This window comes from Pongo pygmaeus, chromosome 6 (genome assembly GCF_028885625.2).
Source record: "Pongo pygmaeus isolate AG05252 chromosome 6, NHGRI_mPonPyg2-v2.0_pri, whole genome shotgun sequence".
In the NCBI taxonomy this organism is placed as follows: Eukaryota; Metazoa; Chordata; class Mammalia; order Primates; family Hominidae; genus Pongo; species Pongo pygmaeus.
The window spans coordinates 146,756,809-146,780,747 of NC_072379.2; the positions used below are offsets into that span (position 1 = coordinate 146,756,809).

The 23,939-nt window shown below is 36.6% G+C and overlaps 1 protein-coding gene across 2 annotated transcripts in view; it reads left to right on the forward strand.

Moving 5' to 3' along the window:
- The window catches only part of CNTNAP2 (contactin associated protein 2), a 2,269,257-nt gene that overhangs the window by 1,468,744 nt on the left and 776,574 nt on the right, over positions 1-23,939 (forward strand). The gene's annotated exons all lie outside the window — the stretch shown is intronic.

Genomic DNA, 23,939 nt, shown 5'->3' on the forward strand with positions numbered 1-23,939 from the left:
AATCTGCCCGCCTTGGACTCCCAAAGTGCTGGGATTACAGGCGTGAGCCACCACACCCAGCCAAGTTTATGTAATTCTCTAATTCTACTCTCCTTTCTCAATTCTTAGAATATCTTATTGATATCTGTGTTCTTAAACTTTACAAAAGTGACATCATGCATTAAATGCTCCTTTTACTTGCATTTTCTACTCAATGTTCTGATTTTGAAATTCACTCATGTTTGATAAATATACTTCTAATTGTTTTATTTTCAAATATTTTATAACACTCAATTGTGTAACCATAGCTCAACTAATTTTCCACTCTTGTTGGCTGGCCTTTTATGTTGTTTTTATTTACTATAGCAAACAATATTTACAATATATTTAATGTTCAAGAATTCCTTTAGGATATATAACTAGAAATAATTATTATTATGGGTTATTCTCGTCTTCATATTTACTTGTTATTCCAAATTATTTTCCAAAATAGCTCCAAGAATCAGGGTATAGGTGTTTATATCCTCAAGAACTCTGGATGCAGCCACATTTTTAAGTATTTGCCAACCTGATAAACATAAAATAAAATCTCATTGTAGTTTTTCTTTGTATTTCCCTGGTTACAGTGAAGATGTGCGTCTCCCTGAGTTGATTAACCATGTGGTTTACCCATTTGTAAATTACTGGTCTATGTTTCTTGCCTATTTTTCTTTTGAGTTATTTCCCTTTCTGTTAACTACTTGTAGAAGTTCTTTATGTAGCTGGATACTAGTATTTGTTAGACATGTATCTTACAATTATCTCTTCTACTCAGTGGCTTAAAATTTCACATTCTTTATGGCATGTCAATGAAGAAGAGAGCTGAGTTTTAACAAAACCATATGTACCCATTTCTCCCATTAGAGTGCTTACCTTACACTTTCTTTAAGAAATAATAGAAAAAGCCGGATGCGGTGGCTCATGCCTGTAATCCCAGATATTTGTGTAGGGTTAAAGACAGGGATCTAATTTTATTTTTTCAATATGAATAAACAATTTTAAATTTCTCATAAATATCTAATAACAGGTTGCATTTATGTCAAGTTTACATATATACATAGACTTTGCTTTAAGTTTTTAAAAATTCATTGCATTATTTTAATTGGCTGTGACTACCAAACCTACTTTAATCATGATTCTTGATAGGCCAATTCTCTCTGCATTGTTCTTCTTCAACACTGTCTTGGCTATTCTTAGACCTTTGCTCTTAAACACAAATTTTTCAACCAGTTGCTCAATTACATTTATATACACACACAAATTATTGGGATTATGATTGAAAATGGAATTAATTTATAGACTATGTTATTGATTCTTCCAATCTTTGAATATGGAATATTTCTTTATGTGATTCTTCTTTAATATTATTCATTAAAGTTTTAAATTTCTCCCCATAAGTTCTTCATATATTTTGTGAGATTTTGTTTTATTACATCATAAATTCTGTTTTTAAAACATTGTATTTTCTCATTAGTTGTTATTGGAAATATAATTGATTTTTGTATATTGTTCTTATGTTGAATAATCTTTTTTAAGCTGTAGACTTTTCTAATAGGTTTGAAAATTTATCAGCTCTCCATCTTCTCTACAATTCTTAGGATAATGATAATGATTATTATTATTATGTTTTACTTTTTTTTTCTAATGACTAAGACCCCAAGGTAATGTTGACTAGAAACAGTGATTATAAGCATTTCTTTCTGATGAAAAAAAAAAGATTCTAATATTTTGTGACTAATTCTTTGAACCTTCTATTATATTGAAGTTCTTTTACTCCTAATTTATTTTTTTACACATGTATAGGGGAATTACAATTTATTCCTATATAGCTCATTTTATTGAAATTATTCTTTATTATTTCTAGTGCCTCTTCTTAATGTAATATGTTGCATTAATTTTTAACATTAAACTCTCTTAGTCTAAACACTCCAAGTATAAACCAAACTTGAATAACTCAAGTTTCTAAAATTAAGAATTCAAGCCACATGTGATGGCTGCTACCTGTAATCTCAGTAACTTGGGAGGCCAAGGCATCAGGATTGCTTGAACCTAGGATTTCAAGACCAGCCTAGGCAACATAGGGAGACACCCAACTTTATCAAAAAAGAAAAAAAAAAGCCTGATTTAGTGGTGCACACATGTAGTCTCAGCTACTTGGGAGGCTGAAGTGGAAGGATTACTTCAGCCTGGGAGGTTGATGCTGCAGTGAGCTATAATTATGCCACTGCACTCCAGCTTGGGTGACAGAGAGGAGCGAGACCCTGTCTCAAAAAAAAAAAAAAAAAAGTGAGACTACATGTCCACAAAAAACTTGTCCAGGCATTGTGGCTCACGCCTGTAATCCCAGCACTTTGGGTGGCCGAGGCGGGAGGAGTTCAAAACCAGCCTAGGCAACATAGTGAGAACCTGTCTCAAAAAAAACTATTAAAATAAATTCAATAAGATATACTTTATATATTATGATAATCAGAATATATAACATAACTGAGGCAGTACAATGCAAATTCAACAAACCATAGGCATAGTTCTCTTGTAAAGCCATAATTGACAAATATTATTAGCAAATCCATCTTTATTGGATCATTCCTATCAGCATACAAATACATTGTAATGATTTCCCTTTTAAAAATAGAAAACCCCATCACTTTTGATGAAAGAAAATGGCATGAAAGAAAAATCTTTTTTTTTTCTTCCTACTCTCCCTTCGAGACTGATCTAATCAGTCTTTCTTTCACATTGGACCATGGAAAGCCTCTTGAAAAGATCATATCACCCATACTTTCGATAAATTCAATAATTAATTTAGACCTCATTTTACTTAACATGGAAACACCACCACTTAAGTCCGTTGATGACTGTCTTTCTGTTGAAATTGATCATGTGGCTTTCTCTGATTTTCCTCCCACCTTCTTGTCTACCTAGTCTTGGTCTCCTTATTGGCTCCTTCTATTTCCCACAGTTCCTCCCCCTTAGTAAATGGTACCATCATTTGCCTGGGTCAATATTCAGTCCAAAATTCTCACAATAATCCTTGCTTCATTTTTTTTCCCCTGATAGGTCTCATCCAAAACATGACCAGATCTTTCTGGCTGTGTTTTTACATGATATATTTAAAGTATATTTTAAAATATAAAAAAAGTTATATTTATTTGTGTATTTCCACTTCTCCATCACCTCCACTGCTACCATCCAAAATCGAAGTGGCCATCTCCCATTAGCTAAAGTGGTAGTTTACAAGTCATCTCTGTGCTTCCACTCTTTCCCTGCTACTAATTATTGACCACACATGAGCCACAATTACACCTATAAAGCATCAATCATTCAATTCACACTACTGCTTAAATCTCTGCTGTGGCTTTCCGTAACGTGTAAGATAAAATCTGAAGACTTTAATATGCCTTACAAGAAACTACAATATCTGTTCCCTTCCTTTTTGCCTTATATCATTTGCTTTGCTTTTCTCTCTTTATTCTATTCTGGCAAAATAACCTGCCAGATTATTCCTGCCTCGTGGCCTTTACATTTGCCATTAGCTCATCTTAGATTACTCTTCCCATTGATCTTCATATCATTCTGAAATTTGCTGAAATATTCGGACCTCCCTTACCAATCTGCCTGAAATGGTCTCTCTCACTCTTCAATCATTCTCCTTCCCCTTACCAAGCTTTTTTTCATACAAGATACAAGTAAGTAAAATAAACATTTTAGTTATTTATTGGTTTGTTTTCTGCTTCCCACAGTTGAAACTAGACTGTAAGATGCCTGAGATGATGGATTTTATATCTTGCTCATTGCTGTACCTCTAGAACTCAGATAAATGGTAAGCATATTATGAGCAACTAGATATATCTTTTCAATAAATGCATATTTAAGATGTTCTTGAGTTTGAAGAAATGATTTTTAAAATATAAATTAATCTTTTATCTCCACCAGTTTTTGACACCCATGCCTATGATCGTGTGCTAGACCTTTCAACCTATGCTGCAATCCTATAGCCCACTATTCCAGACCTTTCCATTTCTGATTTATCCAGATCCTTTATTTCCATTTACAGAATCCCTCTTGTCTCCAGGGTGTGTGTTCTGAGCAATAAGAAGGATAAAATTGCTCTTATCACCTTCTGCTTCTTCATGCGGCACATCCCCATTCATCTGTCATGGTTCACGACAAATGCTCTGTCACCAGCTTGCTCCACAGCTTTCTCAAGCTGGGTTATATGGACCTGTTATTTGGACACACAATATATCTCTGTTTTAGCACTTGTTTCTATTTTATAGTCTTAAGCTTAATGTCAGCTACCTGCCACTGGACCATAAGCTCATAGAGAACAGGAAAGCAAGTCTTTTTCTTTTTTTCTTTTTTTTTTTTATTATTATACTTTAAGTTTTAGGGTACATGTGCACAATGTGCAGGTTAGTTACATATGCATACATGTGCCATGCTGGTGTGCTGCACCCATTAACTCGTCATTTAGCATTAGAGCCTAGCACTACTGGACCAGATCAGGAACTTAATAAATGGCTTGTGGATGCATGAATGATTAAATTATATTACCAACTTATGACATTTTTGATGTAATAGGTTATACATTGTTGCCATTTTAAAATAATATTTTAAAAAGTCTAAAATAATATCTGCATATTGCCCCTCCCTGCCCAAAATGAGTGCGGTGCTATGAGAAAGACAATAAAAATTTTGGCGTCCCACCAAGCATAACCCCACTGAGTCAAAGAGATGCAGGACAGTAAGGTAAAAACAGCACGCAACCCAGAATTAGAACACATTTCTATTATTCTGCCACTATCTTTTAGTATTGTTTGGTGTAACCCACTTTTTTCTCCTAAGACTTGATTTCTTATTCTCTAATAGAAGAAAGTCAAGATGGGTGCTCTCTAAGATCACATTATTTTGATATTATTTGATAGTCAAAAATTTTCACATAAGAATATAGCTTCCTTTAAGTGGTAGGGTTGCTTCCTCTGGATACATGCTTGTATAAGACTGCAAAGTTTTGAGTTTTGAAAAAACAGTTCTTATTAATGCTATAGCATTTAATTGGAAATCCTAGCTCACATCTTGCTTATAGTTAGTGTTCAAGTGTTGATTGATTGAATCAGGATAATAGCATTAAGACTTCTATGCCCAAAGAAAACAGACAAAATTATTAAGATACAGTTGCTAAGATGCAGAAGAAATTTAAAGATATAGAAAATGGAATTTATTAGTTTTATTAAGCAAGCCAAGGCTTATATGCAGTATCAAAGATCTTAAGAATATGTCATAGGTTACTACCTACTGTGTTGCTGTGAGACCTGCGTTAGAAAGATCCAATGCCACCTGTGAAAAGTAACTATAGTAGACCATAAGGCAGCTAAGGAATTCAGACTACACATTGTATGTTGGCCACACCCAGTCTAGCAAGATTTATATACCCATTTTAATTTAGAAAGTTTATAATATTCCTTTTGTAAAACAAGGATCATTTCAGAGCAAATATGAAAAAAGGTGGAAAAAATCTCTCTGATTAACAAATTACACATTAACTGGTATGATGACATGGTTTGAAAAGCAAAAATAATACTTAGCTGCAAATACAGATGTATAGGACACGTATAAAAATTTTTCATTAGACTCAGCTCATACTATACTTTTATTAAAATGTGCATAATGTGAACTTCAGACTGTATATGAATAACATAGGAATCAGGAAACAGCTATAAAATATATATATATAATAACAGCGATTATATATATATAATAACAGCTATTATACACACACACACACAAGTATATGATTAAGAAACTGGTTACATTCTGGAAGGAATTGTTTTTTGCTTTTTTTTCACTGGTCATTTTCCAGCTTTATCAGTCCCTGGCCAGAGCTCCAGCCATGCAAGGAATTGAGTTCTTGAGAAGTGAATTACTTGAGGATTACAGATATATTGCGAATATGGGGTCAGTGGTGGAGGCAGCAAAGGGACTTTTCTAATGTGCTCATGTCAACGTAACTACACTAGTTAATCTTGAGGGCCCGTTATTGCCAGGGACAGGAACAGGTCTCCAGAGTATGTTCCATATATATCCAGTGTTTCAAATATACCATTAAATCAGCAGTATTTACAACAAAATAAAATGTGACAATTTAAAAATAGGCGATTACATGATGAGACAGATACTAAATTCTCAGTAGTTCCACAAGACATTTTCATAACATAGTAATCCAAAGACAGTATTTAAAAAGCATTAGTTAATCAGTGGCTTATTTGTGAAATGAAACTTAGAAATTTAAAATTTGCTATATGCAGTAGTTTCTATTTGCATTATATGCATAAATGATAACACATATAAACACACTAAATATGGGAATAAGATTCTTAATTTTTCTACTTATGATACTAGCAAAGGAAAATCTATAGAGTATAAATACCTATTTTGTTCTAGATGTTGGACACATGAAAAATTGTTCATATCCATTTGTCACTTAAGATTTAATGGCTCTTCCACTGCCCTGAAGGGTGAGTCCCGGACCAGGCAGTATTCATCACAAACTGACTTGAGAGCCGTGGGCCTTAAGGGAATATGGGAGGTAGGCTAGCAATACTCCCTGTGGCCTGTTGTGGTGATGACCACAGGGTGACGCTCCTTTTCCTTTGGAAGGAGAGAGAAGAGTGGGAAGGGCTGCATCTTGTGGCTTGAGTGACAGCTCAGCCACAGTACAACAGAACAGGTGGAGTTCTGAGGTTTTTGACTCTGGTCCCTGATTGCTGGAGGATGGCAACTCTGGACCTACCTGGGACCCAGGGTGACTCGCCACCCTGAAGGGAAGGACATAGGCCTGGCTGGCTTTGCTACCTGCTGATTGTAGAACCCCAGAGCCTTGAGCGAACGTAGGCAGCAGCCAGGGAGTGGTTACAGCAGGCCTTGGGCAACACCCAGTCCTGTGCCGGCTTTAGGTCTGACCCAGCACGGTCCTAGTGGTGGTGGCCAAGGGGTACTTGTGTCACTCCATCCCTAGCTTTCAGTGGCTCAGAACAGAGAGAGACACTCTATTTGTGTGGGAGGAAGAAGAAAGAGAACAATAATTTTCACCCAGTAATCCACAGGATTCTTTTAGATCTTGTCCAAGGCCATCAAGGTAGTACGTCTATGAGTCTGCAAGAAACACAGCATTACTGGGCTTGGGGTGCCCCCTGAAGCTATTACAGCTTAGATCACAATACCCAAGTCCTTCTGAATATCTGGAAAGCTTTGCCAAGAAGGATGGGGACAAACAAGGTGAGAAGGTGAAGACTACAATAAATATCTAGCTTTTTAATGCTCAGACATCCAAGAACATCTACTAGTATCAACACCATCCAGGAAAACATGACTTCACCAAATGAACTAAATAAGGTACCAGGAACCAATCCTAGTGAAACAGAGATATGTGACTTTTCAGACAGAGAATTCAAAATGCTGTTTTGAGGAAACTCAAATTCAAGATAAAGCAGAGAAGGTATTCAGAATTCTATGAGATAAATTTAACAAAGAGATTAAAATAATTATATATTAATTACAAATAACTAATTATATATCATATAATTAAATATTTTTTTAAATTAATTGAATTAAGAATCAAGCAGAAATTCTGGATTTGAAAAAGGTAATTGGCATACTGAAGAATGCATCAGAGTCTTTTAATAGCACAAGAGATCAAGCAGAAGAATTAGTAAGCTTGAAGACAGGTTATTTGAAAATGCGCAGTCAGTGAAAACAAAAGAGGAAATAATAATTTTTAAAAATGAAGCACACCTACAGGATCTAGAAAATAGCCCCCAAAGGGAAATCTAAGAGTTATTGGCCATAAAGAGGAGGTAGAAAAAGAGATGGGGCAGACAGTTAATTCAAAGGTATAATAACAAAACCCTAGGGAAAGATATCAATATCCAAGTACAAGAAGGTTATAAAACACTAAGCAGATTTAACCCAAAGAAGACTAGCTCAAGGCATTTAATAACTCCAAAAGGTCAAGGATAAAGAAAGGATTCTAAAAGCAACAAGAGAAAAGAAGCACATAGCAGGCAATGGAGCTTCAATATGTCTGGCAGCAGACTTTTCAGTTGAAACCTTACAGACCAGGAGAGAGTGGCATGACATATTTATGGTGCTGAAAGAAAACAACTTTTACCCTAAAATAGTATATCTGGTGACGATATCCTTCAAATATAAAGGAGAAATAAAGACTTTTCTAGACAAACAGAAGCTGAGGGATTTTATCAACACCAGACCTGTCCTATGAGAAATGCTAAAGGGAGTACTTTAGATAAAGCATGTTAATGAGCAATAAGAAATCACCTGAAAGTACAAACTCACTGGTAATATTAAGTACACAGAAAAACATGGAATATTATAACACAGTAACTGAGGTGTAAACTACTCATCCTAAGTAAAAAGACTAAATGATGAACCAATAAAAAATAAAAACTACAACAATTTTTGAAGACATACACAGTACAATGAGATATAAATAGAAACAACAAAAAGTTAAAAAGCAGAAGAATAGAGGTAAGGCATAGAGTTCTTATTATTACTTGTGCTTGTTTGTTTGTTTATGCAAACAGTGTTAGTTGTTATCAGCTTAAAAAAATGTGTTATAAGATAGTATTTGGAAGCCCCATGGTAACCACAAACCAAAATCAAACAATGGATACACACAAAAAGCAAGAAACTAAATTATACCACCAGAGAAAATCACCTTCACTAAAGGAGGACAGGAAGGAAGAGAAGACAAAAAAACAACCAGAAAACAAATAACAACATGGCAAGAGTAACTTCTTACTTATCAATAATAGCATTGAATGTAAATGAGCTAAACTCTGCAAACAAAAGACATACAGTAGCTGAATAGATGAAAAAGAAAAACCATTTGATCTGTTGCCTACAAGAAACACACTTCACCTATAAAGAGACACATAGACTGAAAAATAAAGGGATGGAAAAAGATATATTCCATGCCAATGGAAACCAAAAAAAGAAAAAGAGTAGCTACACTTATAACAGACAAATTAGATTTCATGACAAAAACTATAATAAGAGACAAAGAAGGTCACTATATAATGATAAAGGTGTCATTTCAGCAAGAGGATATAACAGTTTTAAATACATATGCATTTAACAGTGGAGTACCAAGATATATAAAGCAAATATTATTAAAGCTAAAGAGAGATATGGGCCCCAATACAATAATAACTAGAGAATTCAACACCTCACCTTCAGCACTGGGAAGATCTTCTGGACAGGTAATAAACAAGGAAACATCAGACTTAATCTGCTCTGTAGACTGAATGAATTTAACGCATATTTACAGAATATTTCATCCAATGGCTACAGATCACACATTCTTTCCCTCAGTATATGGATGATTCTCAAGGATAGACCATATGTTAGGTCATAAAACAAGACTTAAAACATTCAAAAAATGAAAATAATATTAAGCATATTATTTGACCACAATGGAATAAAACTAGAAATTGATAATAAGATGAATTTTTGAAACTCTACAAATACTGGAAAATTAATATGCTCCTGAATGACCAGTGGGCCAATGAATAAATTAAGAAGGAAATTGAAAAATGTCTTGAAACAAATGATGATTGAAACACAACATACCAAAAAATCTATGGGATATGATAAAAGCAGTACTAAGAGGGAAGTTTATAGCTATAACTGTCTACATCATAAAAGAAGAAAAACTTCAAATAACCTAATGATGCAGCTTAAAGAACTAGAACAGCAAGAGCAAACCAAACTTAAAATTAGTGGAAGAAAGAAATAATAAAGATCAGAGCATAAATAAATAAAATTGAAATGAAGGAAACAATACAAAAGACCAATGAAACAAAAATTTGGTTTATTGAAAAGCTAAACACAGTTGACAAGCCTTTAGCCAGACTAGGAAAAAAAGATCCAAATAAATAAAATCAGGGATGAAAAAGGAGACATTACAACTGATACCACAGAAATTAAAAGGATTACTAGTGGCTACAATGAGCAACTATATGCCAATAAATTGGTAAATCTAGGAAAAATAGACAAATTCTTAGACACATACAACCTAGCAAGATTTAACCAGGAAGAAATCCAAAACCTGAAGAGATGAATATCCAGTAACAAGATCAAAGCTATAATAAAAACTCTGCCAATAAGAAAAGCACAGGAACTGAAGGGGGAAATCTGAAAGCCTTTCCTCTAAGATCTGGAAAGGATGCCTACTTTCACCACTGTTATTCAATGTAATACTGAAAGTCCTAAGCTAGAGCAATCAGACAAAAGAACAAAATAAAGGGCATCCAAATTGGAGTGGAAGAAGTCATATTATCCTTGTTTGCAGACGATACGATCTTATATTTGGAAAAACCTAAAGACTCCACAAAAAAACTATTAGAACCGATAAACAAATTCTGCAAAGTTGTAGTATACAAAATCAACATACAAAAACCAGTAGCATTTCTATATGCCAACAATGAGCAATCTGAAACAAAAAAATCAAAATGTAATCCCATTTACGATAGCCACAGATAAAATTAAATACCTAGGAATTAACCATAAAGTGAAAGATCTCTATAATGAAAAATATAAAACACTCATGAAAGAAATTGAGGAGAACACCAATAAGATGAAAAGATATTTCATATTCATGAATTGAAATAATCGATATTGTTAAAATGCCCGTCCTTCCCAAAGTGATCTACAGATTCAGTGTAATTCCTATGAAAATAACAATGACATTCTTCACAGAAATAAAAAAAAAATGTTTTTAATTTAAAACTAAAATTTATTTGGAACCACAAAAGACCCAGAATAACCAGATCTATCCTGAACAAAAAGAACAAAACTGGAAGAATCACATTACCTGACTTCATATTATACTACAGAGCTAGAGTAACCAAAACAGCATAGTACAGCATAAAAACAGACATGTAGATCAATGGAACAGAATGCATAACCCAGAAACAAATCCACACAGCTACAGTGAATTCATTTTGACAAAGGTGCCAAGAACATACTCTTAGGAAAACTGTCTCTTCAATAAATGGTTCTGGGAAAACTGAATGTTCATATGCAGAAGAATGAAACTAGACTTCTGTCTCTCAATATATACAAAAATCAAATCAAAGACTTAAAACAAAGACCTCAAAATATGAATCTACTACAAGAAAACACTGGGGAAACTCTCCAGAACATTGGTCTGGGAAAAAATTTCTTGAGTAATACCACACAAGCATAGGCAACCAAAGCAAAAATGGATAAATGTGACCAGATCAAGTTAAAAAAACTTCTGCACACCAAACGATCAACAAAGTGAAGAGAAACCCTACATAATGGGAGAAAATATTTGCAAACTACCCATCTGAGATGGTGTTAATAACCAGAATATTATATAAGGAGCTCAAAACAACTCTATAGGAAAATTTTAATAATATGATTCAATAATTCGCCAAAGATTTAAATAGACATTTCTCAAAAGAAGACATACAAATGGCAAACAGACATGTGAAAAAGTGCTAGACATCATTGATCATCAGAAAATGCAAATCAAAACAACAATGAGATATCATGTCACCACAGTTAAAATGCCTTATATCCAAAAGACAGGCAGTAACAAATGATGGTGAGGATGTGGGGAACAGGAAATCCTCATACACTGTTGGTAGAAATGTAAATTAGTACTACCACTAAGAAGCATTCAGAACTTCCTTAAGAAGCTGAAAATAGAACTATCATATGACCCAGCAATCCTACTGATGGGTATATACACAAAAGAAAGGAAATCAGTATATGGAAGAAATATCTTTACTCTTATGTTTATTGCAGTACTGTTCACAATAGCCAAGATTTGGAAGCAACCTAAGCATCCATCAACAGATAAGTGGATAAAGAAAATGTGGTACATATACACAATGGAGTACTATTCAGCCATAAAAAGAATGAGATACAGTCATTTGCAACAACATGGACGGAATTAGAGATCATTATGTTAAGTGAAATAAGCCAGAAAGACAAACATCACATGTTCTCACTTATTTGGGGGATCCAAAAATCAAAACAATTGAACTCATGGGCATAGAGTGGAAGGGTGGTTATCAGAGGCTGGGAAGGGTAGTGAGGGGTTGCAGGGGGAAGTGGGGGTGGTTAATAGGTACAAAAAATAGAATAGGAAGACCTACTATTAGGTAGCACATCAGGGTTACCATAGTCAATAATAACTTAATTGTACATTTTAAAATAACTAAAAAGAGTCTAAATGGATTGTTTGTAACACAAGGCATAAATGCTTGAGTGGATGGATACCTCCTTCTCTGTGATGTGATCATTCCACATTGGATGTCTGTATCAAAGTATCTCATGTACCCCATAAATATATATACCTACAATGTACCCACAAAAATTTAAAATTTAAAAATATTGTATGGTTCCAAAGGAGTTATTGCAATGTGTACTATACAAGTGTTACAAAATAATTTGTAAAATGCATCAACAGTAAGTGTTTTATTTCATCAAAATAGAGTTTATACATTATTGTTTGCATATGCTCACAATTACCAAAAAATCGCTCTAAAATGTCAATTACCAAAGAAATTGTTTTAAAATGTCATGGCACTGGACTTGGTGGACAAGATGGCAGATAGGAGACAGGGCTAATGTGCAGTTCTCACCTGGATGAACTGAACTGTGTGTGGAGACTCACACTGTGATCTGTTGCTCCAAGAACCAACAAAGGAACATACCAGGAAAACCTGAAGCATTCACAGATCCTTTGAAAGAAGCAGCACACTACTACAAACTTCATGAAACAGGTGAAAAACTGAGCATTCCCAAAGTGTGAGACAAGGAAAACCTGCCTCCGAACATACATTTCTACTGGGGGATCTGAAAATCCAGATCATGAGATTATGGAAGAAGGATTTAACCTCTCCTGGAGTTGAAATGGATTTAGGGAGTCACATGAAATATAAAAGTAGAAGTAGCAGCAGAAAATGCCTTGCAGGCAGTCCCAGTCTCCAGCTGAAGCCCAGGGAAGCCATCCCTGATATCTTATAGGGGCCCTTGGGAAAGGCAGCCAGAGGAATTGGGAAGTAGTCACAGTGCAAAGGAAACTCCCAACTGAAATTTGTAGTTGTTTCAACTGGGCACGAATTTTCTCAGGTGAAGTCCAGGAGACAAGCAGGAGTGGCTGTAGATTCGAGCACAGGAGCCACAGCTGATGGAGTGGGCAGATGCCGAGGAGCAAGGGCCATGCTTGCTTTTTTAGTGGGGAAGTTTATGGCCTCAGGCAAGGTCTCATTGGGGCACTGTGGGAGTGAGACTGGCCTTGCCAACTGCATGGGGGGTGGGTTAGTCCTCTCACTAATGGCTATTCCCCACTTCTCTGGTGAACTATATGACACAGCAGAGGCAGCCAAGATGCCTTTTGGCCTGAGAACCACCCTCCATCCCCACAGTGGCTATAGCAAGCCCCAGTCAAGGAGAGGCTGAGTTCAGACATGCATAACCCTGCCCTGACCTGATAGTATTTCTCTACCCACCCTGGTAGCTGATTACAAAAGATAAACTCTTGGGAACTTTATGGCCCTGCCCATCACCTGAGATACTGAAATACTTACCCTGGCCAAGTTAGGGCAAGCTTAGATCCCTCCACTAATACTGCAGCTGTTGCTGTCTTGAAAACACCACCTTCTGGTTGGAGGCCAACTAACTCAGGCCATTACAGCAACTCATGATAGAATAACCCTGATCCCAGGAAGGAGAAGACAACACCTAATTCCACTGCCTACAAGATACTGGCTAACCAGAGTTCCTGAGTGTGTCCATGTGAAAACATCACTGCTAGCATAACCATCATTCAAGAAAGCCAGCACACTAAACATATCTACAACCATGGACTCTCACAGAGTCTACCTCACTTCCCTGCCACCTCTACCAGAGCAGGTGCTGGTATCCATGATTGAGAGACCTGAAGATGGATCACATCACAGGGCTCTGTAGACATTCCCCAGCACCAGTCTAGAGCCTGGTAGCCCAGCTTGGTAACCAGACCCAAAAGAGCAATAACAATCTCTGCGTTCCAGCTCTCAGGAAGCCCCATCCCTAGGGTAAGGGGGGAAGCACCACATCAAGGGATCACCCTGTGGGACAAGAAAATCTGAACAGCAGATGTTGAGTTTCAGACCTCTCCACTGAAATAATCTGAGAAGGAACCAGAAAAGTAATTCTGGTAACATAACAAAACAAGGTTCTATAGTATCCCCAAAAGATCATACCAGCTCCCCAGCAATGGATCCAAACCAAGAAGAAATCTCTGAATAGCCAGATAAAAAATTCAGAAGGTTGATTATTAAGGTACTCAGATACCAGAGAAAGGTGAAAAAAAACTTAAAGATATTAAAACAAGGCCGGACATGGTAGCTCACGCCTGTAATCCCAGCACTTTGGGAGGCTGAGGCAGGTGGATCATGAGGTCAGGAGTTCGAGACCAGCCTGGCCAACATAGTGAAACCCTGTCTCTACTAAAAATACAAAAAATTAGCCAGGCGTGTGGCGGGCACCTGTAATCCCAGCTACTCGGGAGGCTGAGGCAGGAGAATGGCTTGAACCTGGGAGGCAGAGGTTGCAGTGAGCCGAGATTACTCCATTGCACTCCAGCCTGGGGGACAGAGTGAGACTCTGTCTCAAAAAAAAAAAAAAAAAAAAAAAAAAAAGAAATTAAAACAAAATACACGATATGGATGAAAAATTCTCCACATAGATGTCATAAAGAAAAAAAAATCACAACTTTTGGAAATGAAAGACACACTTAGGGAAATACAAAAATGTAGTGTGGAAGTTTCAACAATAGACTAGAACAAGTAAAAGAAAGAACTTTGGAGCTCAAATACAAGGCTTTCAAATTAAGCCAACCAGACAAAGACAAAAAAAAAACAAACCCAAGAATAAAAAAGTGAACAAAGCCTCCAAGAAATTTGGGATTATGTTAAATGGCAAACCTAAGTATTGTAGGTTTTCTGGAGGAAGAAGAGAAATTTAAAAGTTTGGAAAGCATATTTGAGGGAATACTTGAGGAAAACTTCCCTGGCCTTGCTAGAGATCAAGATACCCAAATACAAAAAGCTCAAAGAACCCCTGGGAAATTCATTCCAAAAGGATCATCACCTAGGCACATAGTCATTAGGTTATCTAAAGTCAAGACGAAGGAAAGAATCTTCAGAGCTGTGGGACAAAAGTATCAGATAACCTATAAAGAAAAACCTATCATATTAATAGCAGAATTATCCGTAGAAACCTTACAAGACAGAAAAAATTGGGGTGTCGTCTTTAGCCTTCTGAAACAAAATAATTGTCAGCCCAGGATTTTGTATCCAGTAAAACTGAGCTTCATAAATGAAGGAGAGATAAAATCTTTTTCAGACAAACAAATGCTGAGAAAATTTGCCACAACTAAGCCAGCGCTACAAGAAATGCTAAAACGGGTTCTAAATCTTGAAACCCACCAAAATAGCACCTCCTTAAAGTATAAATGTCACCAGGCCTATAAAACAATAACACAATTAAAACAAAACATAAGGTATTAAGGCAACAACTAGCATGATGAAGAGAAGAGTACCTCACATCTCACTACTAATGTTGAACGTAAATGGCCTAAATTCTCCAATTAAAAGATACAGCATGGCAGAATGGATAAAAATCCACCAACAAAATATCTGATGTCTTCAAAAGACTCACCTAACACATAAGGACTCACATAAACTTAAGGTAAAGGGGTGAAAAAAGATATTCCATGCAAATGGAAACCAAAAGCAAGCAGCAGTAGCTATTCTTCTATCAGGAAAAAACAGACTTTAAAGCAACAGCAGTTAAAAAAAAAAAAAAGGCAAAGAGGAATGTTATAAAATGATAAAAGAATTATTCCAACAGAAAAATATCACAATTCTAAATATATATGCACCTAACACTGGAACTCCCAAATTTATAAGGGAATTATTACTAGACCTAAGATATGAGATAGATGGCAACACAATAATAGTGGGGGGGGGGAATTCAATACTCCTCTGACAGCACTAGACAGTTCATCAAGACAGAAAGTCAACAAAGAAATAATGGACGTAGGCCGACCGCTGTGGTTCATGGCTGTAATCCCAGCACTTTGGGAGGCTGAGGCGGGTGGATCACCTGAAGTTAGGAGTTCAAGAACATCCTGGCCAACATGGTAAAACCCTGTATTTACTAAAAATGCAAAAAATTAGCCAAGCATGGTGATGGGTGCCTGTAATCCCAGCTACTTGGGAGGCTGAGGCAGGAGAATCACTTAAACCCCAGAGGCAGAGGTTGCAGTGAGTCAAGATTGCACCACTGCACTCCAGCCTGGGCAACAAGAGCAAAACTCTGTCTCAAAAATAATAATAATAATAATAATAATGGACATAAACTATACTCTAGAACAAATGGACTTAACAGATAGTTACAGAACATTCTACCCAACAACTGCAGAATATACATTATTTTCTTCAACACATAGAACATTCTCCAAGATAGACCATATGATAGCTTACAAAACAAGTCTTGATAAACTTTTATATCAGGTATTCTCTCAGACCACAGTGGAAAAAAAGTGGAAATTAACTCCAAAAGGAACCCTCAAAACTATACAAATACTTGGAAATTAAATCACCTGTTCCTTAATGATCATCAGGTCAACAATGAAATAAAGATAAAATTTAAAAATTGAGCTGATTGATAATAGTGACACAACTTATCAAAACCTCTGGGATACAGCAGAAGTGGTGCTGAGAGGAAAATTCATAGCATTAAATGCCCTCATCAAAAAGTCTGAAAGAGCACAAATAAAAAAATCTAAGATCATACCTCAAGCAAATAGAAGAACAAGTACAAACAATATGCAAACCCAGCAGAAAAAAAGAAATAACAAAGATCAGAACAGAACTAAATGAAATACAAACAAAAAAATACAAAAGATAAATGAAAAAAAGTGGGTTCTTTGAAAAGATAAACATAATTGATAGACCATTAGCAAGAATATCCAAGAAAAAAAGAGAGAAGATCCAAGTCTTAATTAGAAACAAAATATGAAATATTACAACCAATACCACAGAAATACAAAAGATCATTCAAGGCTACTATGAACACCTTTACAAACTAGAAATCTAATGTAGATAGATAAATTCCTGGAAATATACAACCCTCCTAGATTAAATCAGGAAGAAATAGAGATTCTAAACAGACTAATGAAAAATAGCAAAATTGAAACAGTAGTAAAAAATAAAAATTGCCAACATAAAAGTCCAGAACCAGATGGATTTGCAGCTGAATTCTAACAGACATTCAAAGAAGAATTGATACCAATCTTACTGAAACTATTCCAAAAGATAGAGAAGGAGGTAATTCTCCCTAAATCATTCTGTGAAGTCAGTATCACCCTAATACCAAAGCCAGGAAATGACATAACAGAAAAGGAAAACTACAGACCAATGTTGCTGATAAACATATATGCAAAAATCCTCAACAAAATACTAGCTAACAAAATCCAACAGCATATCAAAAAGATAATACACCATTATCAAGTGGGTTTCATACCAGGGATGCAGGGATGATTTAACATACACAACCAAATAAATATGATGCATCACATAAAATAATTAACAACAAAAGTCATATGAGCATCCCAATAGATTAGGATGCTCATATGGTCCCAATAGATGCAGAAAAAGCATTTGACAAAGTCCAGCATCCCTTTATGATTAAAACCTTCTGCAAAATTGGCATAGAAAGGATGTATCTCAATGTAATAAAAGCCATCTATGACAAACCCACAGTCAACATTATACTGAATGGGAAAAAGTTGAAAGCATTCATCCTGAGAACTGGAACAAGAAAAGGATGCCCACCCCCACTACCTCTATTTAACATAGTACTGGAAGTCCTAGCTGTAGCAATCAGATAAGAGAAAGAAATAAAGGGCATCAGAATCTATAAAGAGAAAATTAAAGCTGTGCTGTTCACAGATGATATGATCATATACCTAGAAAACCCTAAAGATTCATCCATAAAGCTCCTAGATATGATAAATGAATTTAGTAAAGTTTCGGGATATAAAATCAATGTACACAATTCAGTAGCACTGCTATACACCAACAACAACAAAGCTGAGAAACAAATCAATAACTCAATCCCTTTTACAACAACTGCACAAAGTAATAATAATAATAAAATACTTAGGACTATACCTAACCAAGGAGGTGAAAGATCTCTACAAAGTTAACTACAAAACACTGCTGAAAGAAATCACTAACGACACAAACAAATGGAAACACAACCCAATGCTCATGGATGGGTAGAATCAATACTGTGAAAATGACCATACTGCCAAAATCAATCTACAGATTGCAATTTCCATCAAAGTACCATCAATATTCTTCACAGAACTATAAAAAACAATCCTAAAATTCACATGAAACCAAAAACAAACCTGCATAGCCAAAGGAAGACAAAGCTAAAAGAACAAATCTGGAGGCATCACGTTACCCTAATTAAAACTATTCTCCAAGGCTATAGAGACCAAAACAGGATGGTACTGGTATAAAAATAGGCATGTAGTCCAATGTAACAAAATAGAGAATCCAGAAATATGGCCAAATATTTAAAGCCAACTGATCTTCAACAAAGCAAACAAAAACATTAAGTGGGGAAAGGATACCCTATTCAACAAATGATGCTGGGATAATTGGCAAGTCACATGTAGAAGAATGAAACTGGATCCTCATCGCTTAACTTACGTAAAAAATCAACTCAAGATTGATCAAAGACTTAAATCTAAGTCCTGAAACCATAAACATCCTAGAAAATAACATCAGGAAAGTTCTTCTAGACAGTGACATAAGCAAAAAGTTCATGACAAAGCATCCAAAAGTAAATGCACCAAAAACAAAGATAAATAAATGGGACATAATTAAACTAAAAGCTTCTGCACAGCAAAAGAAATAATCAGCAGAGTAAACAGACAACCCACAGTGGGAGAAAATCTTTGTGCACTATGTAGGTGACAAAGCACTAATATCCAGAATCTACAAGAAACTGAAACAAATCAGCAACAAAAAACCAATCCCATCAAAAAGTGGGAAAAGAGCATGAGTAGAGAATTCTCAAAAGAAGAGGTACAAATGGACAACAAACATATGAAAACATGCATAATGTCACTAATTATCAGGGAAATGCAAATCAAAACCACAATTAGATACCACCTGATATGGTGGTTCGGCTGTGTCCCCACCCAAATCTCATCTTGAATTGTAGTTCCCATGATCCCCAACCCAGTGTTGCAGGACGGACCAGGTGGAGATAATTGGATAATGGGGGTGGTTTCTCTAATCCTGTTCTTGTGATAGTAAGTTAGTTCTCACGAGATCTGATGGTTTTATAAGGGGCTTTTCTGCCTTTGCGTTGCTCTCATTCTCTCTCTTGCTGCCCTGTAAAGAGATGCCTTCCACCATGATTGTAAGTTTCCTGATGCCTCCTCAGCCATGTGAAACTATGAGTCAATTAAAACTCTTTCCTTTGTAAATTACCCAGTTTCAGGTATTTCTTCATAGCAATGTGAGAACAGACTAATACAGTAAATTTGTACTGGGTAGTGGGGTGCTGTTGTAAAGATATCCAAAAATATGGAAGCAACTTTGGAACTGGGTAACAGGCAGAGACTGGAACAGTTTGGAGGGCTCAGAATAAGACAAGAAAATGTGGGAAAGTTTGGAGACTTGTTGAATGGTTTTGACCAAAATGCTGATAGTGATATGGACAATGAAGTCTAGTCTGAGGTGGTCTCATACGAAGATGAGGAACTTATTGGGAACTGGAGTAAAAGTGACTCTTGCTATGCAAAGAGACTGGTGGCATTTTGTCCCTGCCTCATTCAAGAGGAAGCAGAGCATAAAAGTTTGCAAAATTTGCAGCCTGACAATGAGATAGAAAAGAAAACTCTGTTTTCTGGGGAGAAATTCAAGCAGGCTGCAGAAATTTGCATAAGCAACAAGGAACCGAATGTTAGTCACCAAGACAATGGGGAAAATGTTTCCAGGGCATGTCAGAGACCTTCACAGCAGCCCATCCCATCACAGGCCCAGAGGCCTAGGAGGGAAAAATCTTTTGTGTGTTAGGCCCTTGGGACATGGTGCCCAGCATCCCAGCTGCTTCAGTGCCAGCCTTGGCTAAAAGGGGTCAAGGTACAGCTCAAGTCATTGCTTCAGAGGATGCAAGCCCCAATCCATGGTGACTTACACATAATGTTGGGTCTGTGGGTACACAGAAGTCAAAAACTGAGGTTGGAGAACCTCCACCTAGATTTCAGAGGATGTATGGAAATGCCTGGATGTCTAAACAGAAGTTTGCTTTGCTACAGGGGTCGAGCTGTCATAGAGATCCTCTGCTAGGGCAGTGCAGACGAGATATGTGGGGTTGGAGCCCCCACACAAGACTTTGGACTTGAACCTTTGGGTTAATGCTGGAATAAGCTAAGACTTTGAAGACTGTTGGAAAGGCATGATTGTGTTTTGAATTGTGAGGTCATAAAATTTGGGAGGGGCCAGGAGCAGAATGATATGCCTTGGCTATGTCCCCACCCAAATCTCATCCTGAATTATAGGTCCCATATTTTCCCCAGGCATTCACATGGCTTGCTGGATAATTACCTTACACATTCAAATGTCATTTTCTCAGTGAAGCCTTTTGCAGCTTTTGCTGTATTTGAAAAGGCAATCCCCATTCACAGGGTCTATACTTCCCTTCCTTGATGTAGCTTTTCTCCCAGCCATTGTCACTGGCAAACTATATATATATGTTTAATTTTAATTGTTTTGCTTACGATCTGTTTTTCCCCCACTAGAATGGAAGAATATCAGCTCCAAACCTTTTTTTTAATTTTATTGAATTTTTAAAAATAACTTTGAGACAGGGTCTTGCTGTGTTGCCCAGGCTGATCTTGAATTCCTGGGCTCAAGTGATCCTCCTACCTCGGCTTCCCAAAGTGCTGGGATTACAGGCATGAGCCACCACACCCAGCCCAAGCTCCAAAAATGTACAAGTGCTTATTGCACTGTGGTTTCCCTAGATTCATTCCCCAGATCTGTATCTGTCATATTGTAAGCACTGAATAATATTTGTTTAATGGATGGGTGTGTTACAAAACAAACATATAACAGATAATGCATAGGGGTTTGATAGAGAAATGTTTGTGATGAGAGGGGCAGAAGTAGAGTTTAGGGCTGAGAAGTCACTAGGAACAAATCAGTAGAGACTCTTCAATCTCAGCAAATAGGTAATATTTTTAAAGTTATTGAAGTGTGTAAGATAGAGACTGTAAATGGGTGACCATTTGGTTTTATTTGCTTAAATTAATGCTTCCCTTTATGACCATTATATTGAAAAGATGTTTATGACCCTTTAAAGAAGATGTCAGGTTAGAAGGCTATTCCATCATGAGTCAAAGAAAGATTTGGAGTACTGCTGCAGGACAAGGCTCTTGATAGAGATTTGTGACAAAAAAAATAAAAAATGGAAGCAGTGTCAGACACTTGAAAGTTTTATGCCAGAGGCTGATTGTAACAGAAAAGATGAAAACCAACCTAATTTAATTAATGTATCTTTAATTAGTGAAGGTAAATCTGCAGGTCTGGACACAAATGACAAACAGTTTATTTTCAGAATCATGTCAGAAAGTGACAGAATTACTAAAATATGATGTGGCTTCTTTGCTTATCAGAGGAACTAAAGGAAGGCAGTTACAAAGAGGCTAAAGGTAAAACTGGAATCTATTTATTCTACAGAAAATATATTACTATGGGGGACACTGTAACTGAACTTTTCTAATTGATTCAAGAAGAGCAAACTGGAAAGTGCTCTAGCAGAGAGGGATGTTGCTATAGATGAAAGGGATTTAGAGCCTAGAAGATGAAGTCACTTGTCTAGAGTCTCACAGGATAGTCCTGGCCAAGCCAGAACTGGGACCAAAATGACTTTAAACTGTTCCTATATTGAGTAGCTTGGATCTATTTAACTTTCACTTTTTTGTTTTTATTTTTTTATTTTCCTTTAAGTTCTCAGATACATGTGCAGAATGTGCAGGTTTGTTACATAGGTATACATGTGCCATGGTGGTTTGCTGCACCTATCAACCTGTCATCTAGGTTCAAAGCCCTGCATGCATTAGGTATTTGTCCTAATGCTCTCCCTCCCCTTTTCCCCCAACCCCCCAACAGGCCCTGGTGTGTGATGTTCTCCTTTCTGTGTCCATGTGTTCTCATTGTTCAACTCCCACTCATGAGTGAGAACATGTGGTCCTTAACTTTGGTTAATTCCTTTTTCTACTCAACTAATATTTTTGAAGCCCTACTATGTGCCAATTATTGTGCAATCTCTGCTTTCTTAACTTTTAATGTGGGGGGACAGACTTTAAAAAAATAAAATGTGTGCAAGTAAAGGGGAGATGAACGTTAGGGAGAAAATTAAAGCAGGAGGGGGAGGCAGAGAGCAGCTATAGAATAGGAAAGGAAAGGCTGGCACTGGAAGAGAAGAAGGAGTGGGTCCTGAGGGTGCCGAGGAAAGACAAAGGAAACAGCAGGTGCAGAAGCACTAAGGAGGGACAATGCTGATGTGTTTGAGGAATGGAAAGTTCATGTGGCTGGTGCCAAAGGAACAAGGAGGGAGGATTGGTGTGTGAGGGTATAGAGGCAGGAGGAACCAGGTCACAGAGGGACTTCAGCTGTTTTAAGGACTTAACTTTTACTGGAACAAGACCCGTTGCCATTGAAGGCTTTGAGCAGAGTATCAGAATCTCACTTGTATTTGAAAAACCTCACCCTGACTCCTGTGTTGAGTGTAGATGTGAGGAGGCAAGAGTGGAAAGCAGCAGACTTGGTTAGGAATCAGGATGGCTTTGACCCTAGTAGCGGTGGTGGGTTGGCAGGAAGTGTGTTCAAATTTTGGAAATACACTGAAGGTAGAGCAGACAGGATTCATGGGCAGGCTTGATTATGAATGCAGAAGAAAGAGAGGCATTAATGGTGACTCCTGGGTTTTGTCCTGAGCACCTGAAAGAATGGAGTTGCCATTTACCAAAATAAGACCAAATGAGAAGGAAGTTCAATAAGTCTCTTTTAATCTACAGCACGCTCTCTCTTGCGCGCGCGCTCTCTCTCTCTCTCTCACCACTTCTTTCCTCTCTACTCCCTTCCTTTGCAGTTTATCAGCTGGTAAAACTATATTGGTCTATAGAGTTTCCCACGGCATGGATTTCATGGAGTATTTCCCTGTGTGCTATTTAATATATTCCTCTCTCCCTTATAAATTCTGGAAATCCACAGTTAGGTCTGTAAACTTGGTCAAATTCATGCTTGATTTTTATCAATACTACATTACATGTAACATTGATTGTGTATTTTCATCCAAAGGTGCATCATGTCTGGTTTCACTTGTGGTTATATTAGCAGCCATTGATAATCATTGCTTAGATGCTACTAAATTTGTCAGGAGTTAGGAAATGATGATAATCTAATCCTATCATTTATTCTTCTTTTATGAGTTGAAATATTTCCATAAAGACAATATTTGATTTCATTAAGGTTCCTATAACAAAGAAAGGCCAAAGGCTTGATTCTTCTCTTCATTCACCAATATTCAAAATAATGAGTTGGTTACCTAGCATCTTCCAAAATTAAACATTTTTAACAATTTTAATAAAATTAAGGATTTAAATATATTTGATATGCCTTAATCCATTACAGAATATTCTTGTTGATGTTCAGATTGGCCCATCATTGGCCCTGGGTGTTTTTGAACTGCCCTCAGTCTCTAATTGCTTCTTTTTTTCTACTGGGATA